General features: G+C 44.4%; 1 long non-coding RNA gene and 2 gene segments (V, D, J or C); 1 reads left to right on the top strand and 2 right to left on the bottom strand.

The window, feature by feature from the left end:
* Positions 1-622, bottom strand: part of LOC101789046 (Ig alpha chain C region-like) — a 215,223-nt gene extending 214,601 nt beyond the window's left edge. Inside the window, exon 1 of the C gene segment in view lies at positions 485-622.
* LOC111755906 (Ig gamma-2 chain C region-like) overlaps positions 1-1,486 on the bottom strand; it is a 118,638-nt gene extending 117,152 nt beyond the window's left edge. The window contains exon 1 of the C gene segment in view: positions 1,355-1,486.
* Positions 1,487-6,453: 4,967 nt separating this feature from the next.
* The window catches only part of LOC134477138 (uncharacterized), a 41,146-nt gene continuing 34,443 nt past the window's right edge, over positions 6,454-13,156 (top strand). The window contains exon 1 of the long non-coding RNA XR_010049049.1: positions 6,454-6,547. This is a non-coding gene — a long non-coding RNA (uncharacterized LOC134477138). The remainder of the gene's footprint in view (positions 6,548-13,156) is intronic.

Genomic DNA, 13,156 nt, shown 5'->3' with positions numbered 1-13,156 from the left:
GCCATGGCTACATATCTTCCTCAATTCACTCCCTCAGACCATTCTCTTTCCAACAAATAAAGAATTTTAAATACTATCTAGCACAAAGCATACCTCACCATTCTAAAGAAAATACTCCACACTCTGTGTGATGATCTAGTCACTCTGCCAAAAGGGTCACTGAGGCATTCTCCTCGCCCAGCAATGAGTCCTGAATCTGGGTGTTTCCAGCCCAGCCAGAGATGTCTCCCGCTACAGGGTCCTGGCCTTTTCTGCCTATCTGAAGGTGACCCTCAAACCTGGATGCTGTCTGGGGGGACTAAGGTACTGCAATGATATGCTTGTCCTTATTATAATTTTCCAAAGACATTGGAACATCCACTGGAACATGCCAGTCCCAGCCCCCCTAGCCAGCCACCCAGATCCCCAGTGAGATGAGCCTGCAGTTCTCAGAATATCCCACAGACAAGAACAGAGAACAAAGGCCCCGAGAGGCTGCTCTTACCTGAGGAGACGGTGACCAGGGTGCCAGGGCCCCAGATATCCAAAGCATAGTAATCACAGTAGTGCACGCTCCATCCACACCCCACAGAAACCCTGAGTGCCCAGCCAGCGTTGCGCTCATCACCCAGAGACTGACCTCCGTGGCCGCACCTGAGTCACTGTGTCAGGTCTGTGCCTCTATGTCAGGTCTCTGCCTCTGCTGGCCCCAGACATCCACATTTCAGCCCAGAGCTTCAGAAGCCAGGCTGCTGCTGGCCTGAGAAAGTGACCCTGAACTGACACTCCTTATTCTCTTAGGGACACACAAAGCCTTGATCACCTCCAAACTGACCAAGTCCAATTTCACTGCAGTCACACTATCCCAGATTTTGCTCCAAAGAGCAGGCAACCACCACCCTAGCCCACCAGCGGTAACTCCTGTCTAGGACCCCTGTGGCCGAGAGCCAAGGGGCTGCATTTTCAGCTCCCCAGATCCCTTTCCCTCCTTCTAAAATGCCGCTGTCACTCTGACACAGAGACTCTGACCCCTGAGACTCCCCTAGTGCGTTAGAGTGGAGACAGGGCAGGACTCACCTGAGGAGACGGTGACCGAGACCCCTCGGCCCCAGTTGTCAAACCAGTTGTCACCTTGTGACAACCATGACAGGATCCCAAACAAGAACTGGTGCCGGACTGAGGCCCCACATCCCTTAGAGGACCAGGCTCAGAGAGATCTGGCCACAAGGACCAGGATGGAGGGGATATCTGTGACCCCTCCCTAGCCTATCGAGCCATCCCCATACTTCTTGGCCTGAGACCTGAATACCATCATTTTGCCCCAAAATGCAGTAAAAACCCGAGTTAAGGAGAAAGAGGAGCTGTAAAGACTCACCTGAGGAGACGGTGACCAGTGTTCCAGCGCCCCATACATCAAAGTAATCACACTGTTATGGGCCTCTTTAGAGGGTATACAAAAACCTAATCCAACCCAGCCAAAGCTGTAAGGCCAGGTCCCAAGGACCTATGCCCAGAGCATGGTTCTGTCACCCTTTGTCCCCAGAGAAAAGTGTCTCTACCCTCACATAAAGGCCATCAGCAGGACACAGATCCTCAAATCCCCAGATGATCTTCATAGACCCTAGATGACCCAATGCAGACCAAAGAACCTCTGAAACCCTTCTCCTGGCTACAAGGAGGCAAAGAAATTCATCTCACCTGAGGAGATAGTGACCAGGATAGGAGGGCCCCAGTGGTTAAATTGGTTGTCACATTGTAACAACCCTGGCAAGACCCCAGGCAAAACCCCTGGCAAGACCCCAGGCAACTCCCCTCAAATTGAGCCCGGTGAAGGCTAAAATCAGCAGAGACAGCAAGACCCAGAGGCCAAGGGTGGCCAGAAGTCCCAGAGACCAAGACAGAGGGTTTCTGTGTGAACCATGACACCTAACACCCCTTCCTGGCCACCAAGGATGACCCTGTCTTTCTTTGCCTGAGACTCCAACTTGATCATTTTGCCCCCCAAAATGCAGCAAAACTCCTCAGAGTTGAGCAGGAAAAGAAGCTGTAAAGACTCACCTGAGGAGACGGTGACCAGGGTCCCCTGGCCCCAGTATTGAAAGTTGACACAATGCTGTAGGCTCCCTTATGGAGTATACAAAAACCTGACCCCACAGCCTGTGTGGACGGCCATGGCAGAAAGTCCAAGCCCCAAGGTCACAGTGTGTCCCCTGCCCATAGCAGGGTTCTGTCACTTTCACCCCAGGAACTAAGTGCCTTATCCCCATAGAAAGGCCATTGGCAGCACAGAGACCCCCATGGAGCCCCAGAAGTCCCACATAGACTAAGAACCTCAGGAAACCCCTCCTATCTCCAGAAGAGGCTGAGCCCAGGCCAAACAGACTAAAGAAATCATCTTACCTGACGTGACGGTGACTGAGGTGCCCTGGCCCCAGAAACCAAAGGCATTGCACTGAGACACTTGCTCTGCCATTGTCCACACAAAAACTCAAACCCACAGGAGGCAGCAGGGCCCAGGCACTTCAGCCTGGTGAGATCCCAGTGACGGCGGCATGGGCAGCCTCCCAAGCCATTCACAGCCCCACTGCAGATGTCCAACTTGTACACCCAGAGACCCATCCCTGTTTCAGCAGAGAAGACCAGAGTCTTGGGGGGACTCACCTGATGAGACACTGACCAGGATGCCAGAGCCCCAGAAGTCAAAGTACCAGTAACACAGCCTCTGCCCTTAGGCGGCACCTATACAAAAACTACCCTTGTAGGTGCAGCCCTCCAGACCTTGCTCCTTACTTGAGGAGACAGTTTCAGGGTGCTCTGGTCCCAGTTCTTGAAATAACCACAGGTACAATGATTTGGCTCAGTACCCACGGCCACAGACACCCCCAGCCTGGGATTCTGTAGCCCTACCTATCCAACTCCATGCAGGCACTGATTCTCATTAGTCCCTCCATGTCACAGTGTTTCTGCATGGAATCCCTGTGCTGGCCCACCCATGGCACTGCACTCTGCATCTAGTCATTGAGAAAGCTCCTGTGCTTTCCAAGATCACAAAACTCCTTCTCTTCCTGTTTCTTTAGCTCTCCCACCCCACAAGACATTGTAGGACTGTTGGCTGTGGGTTTTCTGCTGTTGCTGTGCGGTTTGGGTTTTTGTAGAACTGCCAGTCATTGTGGTCCCAGTTAGCACTGTGGTCCCAGGCTCAGCCAAAACCCCTAGGCAGGAGGAAGGGGTGGGGGAGGGGTGAAAGAGGATAGGAGGTGGAGGTGAGGGTAGAGGGTGTGGAGAGGGTGTAGAGAGTGGGGGTGAGGGTATAGATGGCTAGGCTAGGCTGGGAGCATATGAGGAGCACAGCTCAGGCCCTCACCAGAGTGGACTGGACCAAGGGTCCCATGCCTTCCCCTCACCATCAGCCTCCAAGTGCCCTGACCCTGAGTCAGGAGCTAATAATTCACCCCAGTAACAATCACTAGATGGGTGGCAGTAGAAAAAGCTTCTCTTCTTTAGAATCTGACAGATGCTTCTCTGTTGACCCTCATCTCCCTGCAGTTTGGGCATCTTATCAGCTGCGGGGAGAGGCCTGGGTAGCAGAGTTGGGGTCCCTTTACTTGGAGGCTGGACCCAGAGCATCTTTTCATGCACCGAGGCCATCAGCTGTCTGTGTCTCTGATTCCATCTGTGTGCGGCTACACAGGAGCTGGTCATCCCTTCTGCATGCTGCCTTCCCAGCTGCCCTGGGGGCAGAGTACTGGCAGTGGGTCACCACTAGTCATGTTCCTGCCTGTCCTGCATGGAGCTGTGGCCCTCAACAAGAAACCTTAGCTTTGCCTAAGACAGTAAGGGTAAGGTAGTCTAAGAGAGAAGACTCCCACCTCCAGACCTGCCAGGGTCCAGTGAAGACAGAAGCCATGCCAGTAAGGACCCGATGGACACTCAAGGAGAGTGTTCCATGTGAGGGCCACTATGGCTCTTGAAAGGCACAGAGCCCCTCGACTAGGAGGGCACCTGGGGCCCACAGAAGAGGGAGCAGGGGCAGTCTGGGAGAGTCCTGAGGGAGAGACAGGACTCAACTGTGGGACAGTGGGGTCTCAGACCTCTGCCTGATGACAGAGGCTGGATCTGGGCCATGACCTGGCTGAAAGGACAGGGACCTCAAAGCCAATTCCAGAGGGGCAGGGGTGAAGCTTGAGGAGAGGTTCATTCTACTAGGGTCCCTAGCTAGTGTAGAAAACATGGGGTGTCAGAGAGGGAAGCCAGAATGCAAAAGTAAAAGCAGGTGCACTGGGCTAGGTGTTGCAGTGAGGGGTTATGAGGGGAACAATTAGAATCAGAACACAAAATTTATAATATTATTATTTTATGATGGTTACCCAGAATAAAACACAAGAAAGTGCAGGAAATCTGTCCACAACACTAAAGACACAAAATATTCAGCCAACGGCCTGGATCCCACAGCTATGTCCTGCATGAGTCCAGATGAAAACCTAGAGCCCATGACAGTGCCTCCCACGAGTCCATCTGGAGGCCTAGAGCCCACGAGAAGGACTCATGCCAGTCTGTTTTGGGATCCATGCTGGGAAGGCCCAAAGGTCAGCGGTGGAAGCTAGAAAATCTATGCCAGTGGGGTAAAGGAGCTGTGCTGGTAGGTTGAGGATTCTATGCTGGCTGAGAAGTCATGCTCATAATAAAGATCCAGGCTGTCCTGAAAAGCACCACAGCCATCCTCAGCCATCCTCAGCCATCCTCAGTGACACAGAGGTCCTGAGCTCCTCTGACAATAAGAAAGAATGGTGGAGTACATACCCAAAAACCAGCATAATGAGTTTCTCCTGAATATTAAATGGTGCATGTCTTCCCCCTAAAGCCAGGAAGCGATGCTTGATGTAAGGATCAGAGCTCTCCTAGAGTGAACTACAGTCACTCTCACCAACAAGGTCCTTCGATGACAATAGTTGAACTCACATTGGGAAAGCTAGTCATGATGAGCTCCTCCAGGAGAACCAACAGTTCAAACAACAACACTTAAAGAAACCCACAATGCGTAGCTTCCCCTTCTCCACATATCTATTTATGCTGGCAACTTTCCTCAGGTGGGCTATCTATACTCAGCACAATGCTGATTTAATTCAGCTAGTGTTAAGTTGACCACCAGTTTTTAATCCAGAACAGATGGCTTTTATCAGATTGAATTAAAGAACTTCTTTTCCAATTTCTTTAGGGTTTTTGTCATGAATGAGTGTTGGACTTTAAAGTAAACTTTCTGCATCTATTGAGATGATTGTGTGATTTTTCTCTTTGGCTCTGTTAATATGATGTATTACATTTATTGATTTATATATGCAATCCTGAGATAGTGTATTATCTTCTTGATGATTTGCTGCATTCTGTTTGGCCAGTATCTTATCAAGGAATTTTGCATCTATGTGCATTAACGAGATTGGCCTTTAGTTCTCTTTTTTTGATTAGATCCTTCTCTGGTTTTGGTGTAAGGATAATGCATGCTTTAGGAATATTGCTTCCCTTTCAATTTTTTTAAGTGTTTGAGGAGTAGTGGTGTTAGATCTACTCTAAAGTTATAGAATTCATCAGTCCATCAGGAGCTGGACTTTTCTTTGTGGGTAGTTTTAAAAGTAATTCTACAATTTGATTGATTGATATTGACTTATTTAGAATTTTTATATCTTCTTGATTCTGCTTTGGTAATTCACATGTATCTAGAAATCTGTCTATTTCTTCTGAGTTTTTCCATCTAGTTAGAGTTGTAGATTCTTAAAGTAGGTATTATGTCCTTTAGATTTCTGCAGGATCCATTGTGATTTTGCCCTTTTTATTCCTATTTGAATTAAGTTGAATCTTTCCATTCCATTTTTAAAATCAATGTGACTAAAGTCTTGTTTATCTTATTTACTCCCCCAAAGAATTAAGTTTTCAATTGATTGATTCATGGTATTGTTTTCTTAGTAGCAAAACATTAATTTCTGTTCTGATTTTTATAGTTTCTTCTCTTGTACACACTTTAGGTTTGACATGTTATTGTTTTTCTAAAAGCTTTAGGTACAACACAAATTATTAATTTGAGCTCACACTGTTTTTCTGGAAATTCACCATTATAAATTTTTCTCATAGGACTGCTTTCATTATGTTCTATAAGTTCTGGAATGTCACATTGCCGTTACCATTTAATTATAGAAATGGTATAATTTATTCCTTAATTTCTTCTCTGACCAATTGGCTGATCAGCAGGGTGCTGTTTAATCTCTAAGTTTTATAGTTTTTATCAATTCTTTTGGGTTTGATTTTCCATTATATCACTGTCATGGTTTATGTCTCTGTCCCCCTCATGAGTTCGAATTGTGCATTTATTATTCATTCATTTGTATAGTGCTTGGATTTATGGTGTTAGTGCTAACTCACTTAGGGGTGGGGCCAGGATGCAATGTAATAGCAGGAAGAAGGTGTGTCTTTCTCTTTGCTGGTTGCTGTTTGTTGTTTGCAGCCGCCATGAACGGCAGCCCAGCCATGCCTGCCTGCCTTGGAGTCAACTGAGTGTGGACTGAAACCTCCAAAAACTGTAAGAAATAAACCTTTCCTTTCCCAACTTTGGGCTTCAGGTATTTTGTCTCAGCAATGAGTAAAAAAGACAATTACACTACTATCTGATAAAATACATGGGGTAATTTCAATTTCTTTGTATTTACTTAGGTATGTCCTGTGAGGTAGTATGTGGTCTATTTGGATAAAGTCCTATGTGCTGGGGGCTGGGGATTTAGCTCAGCGGCATAAGCACCTGCCTTGCAAGCAGGCAGTTGTGAGTTCGATCCCTGGTACTGATAAAAAAAGAAAAAGACAAAAAAAAAAGTCCTATGTGCTGCTGAAAAGATTATGTATTCTTTGTCCAATGGAAAACTCTAGATATCTACTGAGTACATTTGTTCAAAGTTTTGATTCAGCTTAGATATTTTCTTGATTTTGTCCACTTTATTGATTTATTTGTGACAGTGGGATATCGAGGTTCCCCCATTACAATTGTATTAGAGCTTATCTGGTTTTTCAAGACCATTTTCTTTTTAAAAAAATAATTAGTTTTATTCATATATTTTAGATAAAGAGAATAATCACATTCAGTGCAGGGAATTTGCACTTGTATGTACTCTGCTATTATCAATAAACTAGAAAACTCAGGGCACTGAGCAAGAAAGCAACCCTACCTGGTAAGTGTTGGACAAGCCAAGAAGAGAACTGATCAGCATGTCTCATCAGCCTACTGGGCCATGAGCTGAGAATCAAACGTTCCCTGTGCCTCCCCTCCTCAGTGAGCAATTGAGGGCCAGAGGTCTGAGCATTTCTTGGTAGGATGATTGTATGCAGTATAGGAAATATGGGGGATTTCCTTCTGTCTTCTCTTTAAAGGCCAACATTGTTTTCACTGTTTTGCTGTGTTCTGATTGTTTTGTGCTACTCGATATTCTGTTTTGATAGGATTTACAAAGTTCTGTTTTTGGTTATTGATTTTGCTATGCCTGATTGAATGGACAACTATTGTGAAGATAACGAGATATACTATAGTACCTACTATGTTATCCCGGTATTCTACTGTGAAGTTCTGTGCCAGTTTCACTGCCTTGCCTTGACTGGCTTTTTTCTGTCTTGTTCTGTTGTATTTCACTACCTTCAAAAGAAAAAAAAGAAACTAACCAATAGCAAATGCTGACTGGGGTGTGAGGAATAAGGAACCCTTCTCCACTGTTGAGGGGAATCTAGGCTGGTACAACCACTGTAAAACTCGGGGTGGAGATTCCTTAGAAAACTAAAACTAGAGGTTCCATTTAATCAAGGAACTGCATTCTCTTCTTAGTATTTTACCAAAAGAATTAAGAATATCATACCATATTGATATATGCACACAAACATGTTTATGGCAGCAACATTTATAATAGGTAAATCTTGGACAGAACTCAAAAGCCTATCAACTGAGGAATGAATACAAAGATTTTTTTATATAAAATGGAGTATTACTTTTCCAGAAGAACATGGCGGATAGATAACAGCAGCTATGGAGGCTCTCTGAGATACCCCGCTTAAAATCCAGGAGTGGTGTGGTACGAGGAGTCCTAAACAAGGGGAGATACACCCTGCTGACCCAGGGATGAACTAAGCTAAGAGAAAACAACTGGAAATCCAATCCTGGTGCTATAACAGGAACAGATAAAATCTCAGCTTGGAGGCTAGAACCCACGCAACTGGAAGCCACGACTTGAATTTCCTGATTCCGCTGCTGCGTCCAAATCTGCAAGGCAGGGAGAGAGATGCGTGAAAGCTCTGAGAGTGGGAATCTGCAAACGGAGTTGAGAGCGGGACTAGCAGGGAGCCCTACATCAACTTGCAGTGAGTGAGTGGAACAGGGACCCTTTCATAGAGTAGGAGGCTCCAGCAAAGGACATACTGGGACCTGGCAGACTTTCCAAAACAGGGCACTGCAGTGATTTCAGTCACATATTCCCCTCTCAAGCAGGATTGGTGGGGAGTGCCCGGTCTGCATGATGCCGCTGACAAAGACCCAGTAGGCTAGCCCAAACCAGGTCCCAGTGCCTGGAGGTGCACCCTAGTGGTGAAGCCTTTGGTAGGTTGACCTAGAGGGGCAGGCCCAGCAGAGGCTGCCCAGGTCTGTGTCTCTCTAGTACATTGCAGTGGATGGTAATATATAGCCAGCGCAATTCAAACAAACTGTAACTGAAAAAGAGAAAAAAATTGGGCCTCTTACATTAGCTTGTATGGAAGGAACAAAAAGTATGGGAAGAGGAAGCAACAAAAAAGGGTCCTCAGTCCCCAATCCTGAGAACACTGATCCAAGAAAGGGAAACACAAAGGAAGAAAGAAAACATGCAATATCAGACACAGCACCGATAGACATAAAGCAATATCTTCAGAGCCTCATAGACGAGTTTAAAAATGAAGTATTTAATGAAATAAAGCAAGATATAAGTAGAATAGTTAGAGAAATGCTAAGCACCGCCCAAGAAAAAACAGATGGTGGAATGGAAGAACAGAAAAAAAGGGGAGAATTGTTTGATGGAGAAAATAGAGAAAACATAGAATACATGAAGCAGGTTCAAAGAGATTACCAGGAAAGTAAAAACTCTATTGAAAGTTGGCATAACCGGTGAAAGAAACTAAGGATAGATTATCTGAATTGGAGGGCAGATTTGTAATATGGGAGCATGAAATGAAAAACTTCTTAAAAATAACAAGAAAACAAACAGCAATAATACAAAGGCTAGAAGATGATAAGAGGATCTATAACTTAAGAATTAAGAACATAGAAAAAGAAGTAGGGACACAAACAAATGGACTACAAAAGCTATTCACAGAAATAATCCAAGAGAATTTCCTTAATTTAGCGAAAGGTAAAAATACTCAGATGTATGAGGCGTACAGGACCCCAGCCACCTATAAGCCAAACAGACCTACACCCAGGCATGTAATAATCAAAATTCCAGAAATCCAATATAAGAACAGAATACTAAAAGCCATCAGAGACAAGAAACAGATTACTTACAAGGGAACACCCACCCGAATTACAGCAGACTTCTCGGCATAAACCATCAAATCACGAAGAGTGTGGGGGGAAATAATTCAAGTTTTGAAAGATAACAACCTCCAGCCAAGATTGATATATCCTGCACAACTGTCCCTAGAAATTGATGGAAAAACAAGGCTTTTCCAGGATAAAGAGGAACTAGGGGAATTTGCAACCACCAATTCAACTCTACAGAGAATACTGCAGGATATTCTAAAAAGGAAAATACCAAGACTTCAGAAACAGTGGCAGAGAGGCCAAAATGAATGGAACAGAAATCGAAATGAAGAAGACAAACTGACAACAAATGACAGAAAAAGAGCTCAACAGAAATGAGGCAGAGAAGATTGGATGGTAGGAACAGCTATTTTGGAGAAAACAAGACATCATAATAGCTAGTGCTGATTTAATATCATCTTGCTTTGAAGTCCCATCAAGCTTTTATTCTTCTGTCTCCATCGGTCTTAACAGGTTGTATCTTACTGGATTTTACTACATGTGATAATATAAGCAAAAACTTTTATAGACAAGGAGATTATACAGAAGCCATTGTTCATTTTCTGATAGTTGGTTCTAAATACCCTGTAATACTGTCATTCTCTTGAATGGTTTTACATTGTCTTGATATGTTTGGTGCTACAGTATATGAAGTTATACTCAAAGATTTCAAGGAAAGATACACTATGGTTACTACTTTTATGTCAGGATATCATGTGGTGAAACTCTATTTTGCTTAAATAGTTATGCTTTGACCTGTGCTGTTTTGTTATTATGCCCTCTTTTATCTGTCTCTTTTTTTAATTATTTACTTTTTATTTTTATCATTTTAATTAAGGGAAAAATAAAAAATAGCAGGATACATTATAGTAACCCACTTTGATTTCCTATTAACTTGATTTGAAACCCTGTATAGCCCTCACCATCTTGCTTTGACTGATTTTCCTCTATTCTGCTTTGCATGACAGTACCAAGTTTGAAAGTATAGGCAAAACTGTAAAGCCAATAAGATTCATTATGATGCCCATTCCGGTTGACTATTATCTTCTTTTAAAGTCCTGTAATGTCTCCAATGTTTTGGTTTTATTCTTTACTGTTTAGTTCAATTTTATTATAACTGATGATATAGGCAATTCTTTTTAATATAGCAAGAGGTAGTATGGTAACCATTGTTGATCACCTAGTGTTTTGTTTTTACATTATCTATTATGTCCATCCTTTTGATTTGACTGACTCTGTTCTGTTATGTCACATTTGGTTTTACTGTCTTCAAAAAAAAGTAATAAGAACTGTGGGAGTAATAAAATCCAAAATGTGTAATTGTCATTGTACAAAAGAAAAGAAAAGAAAAGAAAAGAAAAGAAAAGAAAAGAAAAGAAAGTACTCTAAAGAATATAACTGCATATATATTTAAGTGTGTAAGATAGATAACCATATTACTGAGTTTTGTTGGATAATTGAACAAAACTATTTCCAATCTCACTGTTTGAAAGTCCATTTTATGTGCTTTAATTTTGGAACTTGAATAACTATTTCTAAGATAACAATATGTAATCTATTAACTAGTGATTTCCTACTGTTTATGTTTTCTGAAATTCTGTATAACTTGTACCCTTTTTCTTTTTTTTTTTTTTTTCTTTTTCTCCTTAGATAAAAAAAATGGACTGTTAGCCAGGAATAAAGAAAGATAAACTTAAGACTTTTACAGGTAAATGGGTGCACCTTGAAACCATAATCTTAAATGAAATAAATCAGACAAACATATGTAACTGCTGCATTGTATTTCTGGTGTGAGAAAAAGAATATGTAAGGGATAATATATAACATATATTGCAAAATGGATATTGTACCATGGGTCATTGCTTTCAGGCTGAGAGGGATTTCTGGAAGTTGACTCCAGGCTCCTGCCTGCTTCTCCCTTCTTCACCTATGGATTGCCTGGGAAATAAATATTTGTATCTCACCTTGGGGCCCTGGCACCCTACTTGGCACTGCTGGCTTAGAAGAGTCACATCGGAAGCCCTAGCATCAAGCTGAAGAACAAAAGAAAGGAAGGGGCGTGTAGCTGTAGCGTGGAATATGTGCAATGGGATTCCTGTGTTGTGCCCCATAGCAGTTAGAAGAGAGGAGGAAAAGAAGGGCATAGAAAGGTGCCTGGGCTCTGCAACAGGCCTTGAGCTGATCTGCTTCCTGAGAAACTTACCCTGTTTATCTGTTTCCTGGATCCCAGACTAGCCAAGCCCAAGAGAAACTGTGGGGTGGAGGTCAGGGCTAATCTGGGTTCACTGCACACCTGAAATCAGCATTGGTGTTGGGATCCAAGTGCGAGCCGCTTCTCCAAGGAAAGGAACCATGAGTGATAGCCTAACCCCCATCTTGGGTGGGCAGGCAGGGATAGGGTAGAGATGCAAGTGTGAGAAGTATGGGTAGGCCAGGACCAGGCTGACCACTGGGACTGAGGCCCAAGAGAGTTAGGGTGGGATGAGCTATACTAGGAGAATCAGAAAGCCACTATACCTTGAATTCTTCCTCTGAAGAGGTAGAGCTCAAGGTTGCACTATGAAATTCTTATGGTTCTGCTTTAGCCTGGGAGCTCTGTGCCCATAACCACAGACCCCTAATAATGTAGTATTACATTAGTAGCCAAGACTGCTCTGCTGAGTGGCTCTGGTCCCTACCATGGGAGCTCCTTCACCAGACCTGAGTGGGCACAGAGAACAGTGTTCAGAGAACAGTGTTGCACACAGGAAAAACCTCAGGCCTGATCCCTTCAGGGTTGTGGTACATTAACTCTGTGTGTCCCAGGGATTTATGCCTTGTGTTTCTTGACCAATGCTACAGAGGCCAGTGTCAGCTTTTCCTGTCCGCTTGAGAGTTATGCCCCTGAAGGATCAGCTCTGGCCCAGGGATCCAAATCCTGACAGGGAAATAAGGACATCAGGCTCTGTCCCACTAAAGAATAATAATTCCTAAATAAACTTCAGAAGCTGAAGCACAAAGATAGCCAGGGTGTCCATGTAGGCCTGGTGTAGGCCAGGGACACTGCAGAAATACTTTTGGACCTAGCTTCTTTCACTGTGGTAGCTACCACTATATGCACTGTGATTCAGAGCTATGCAAAACCTTCCCAGGGCCCCTGGCCTTCTCCATGTGCAGTGGATGGAAGCTTCCTGAGGATGGGGCTGGTGCCTGGGCTCTGGGCAGCCTCAGGGTGAGTTTTATATGCAGCCTGTGTCACTGTGTAACCAAAGTACCCACTGCTATAATCTCCACTATGTCTCAGGCCTGTACAAATTCCCCTACCCCTTACTGGGCCCCACAGAGGCCTCTTCCCCACAAGGTCTCCTGGGGCCAGGCTGGTGGTCCATATATGGCCTCTGAGCAGAATTTGCAGGATAGGGGGTGGCGTCCCCAGAGGTGGGGATCTCTGATTGTGATGTAGTGCACAAGGCTGCCTTCTGTCCCAGTACTCCCAGATCTCCTCCTGTGGAGAGTCAGAAACTTGCTCAAAACCCAAAAGCCTTACCCTCCTTGAGGGACTGGCTGGGGGAGGCTATTTGCAATTGACTGAGTATCACTGTGGTACCAGCCTCTCCAGACCACAAT

The sequence above is a fragment of the Cavia porcellus genome, unplaced genomic scaffold (assembly GCF_034190915.1).
Source record: "Cavia porcellus strain 051 isolate PalLab524CR breed Dunkin Hartley unplaced genomic scaffold, mCavPor4.1 scaffold_8, whole genome shotgun sequence".
Taxonomy (NCBI): domain Eukaryota; kingdom Metazoa; phylum Chordata; class Mammalia; order Rodentia; family Caviidae; genus Cavia; species Cavia porcellus.
Note: the sequence above shows the minus strand (reverse complement) of the source record. Positions and strands in the feature narration are given on the sequence as shown.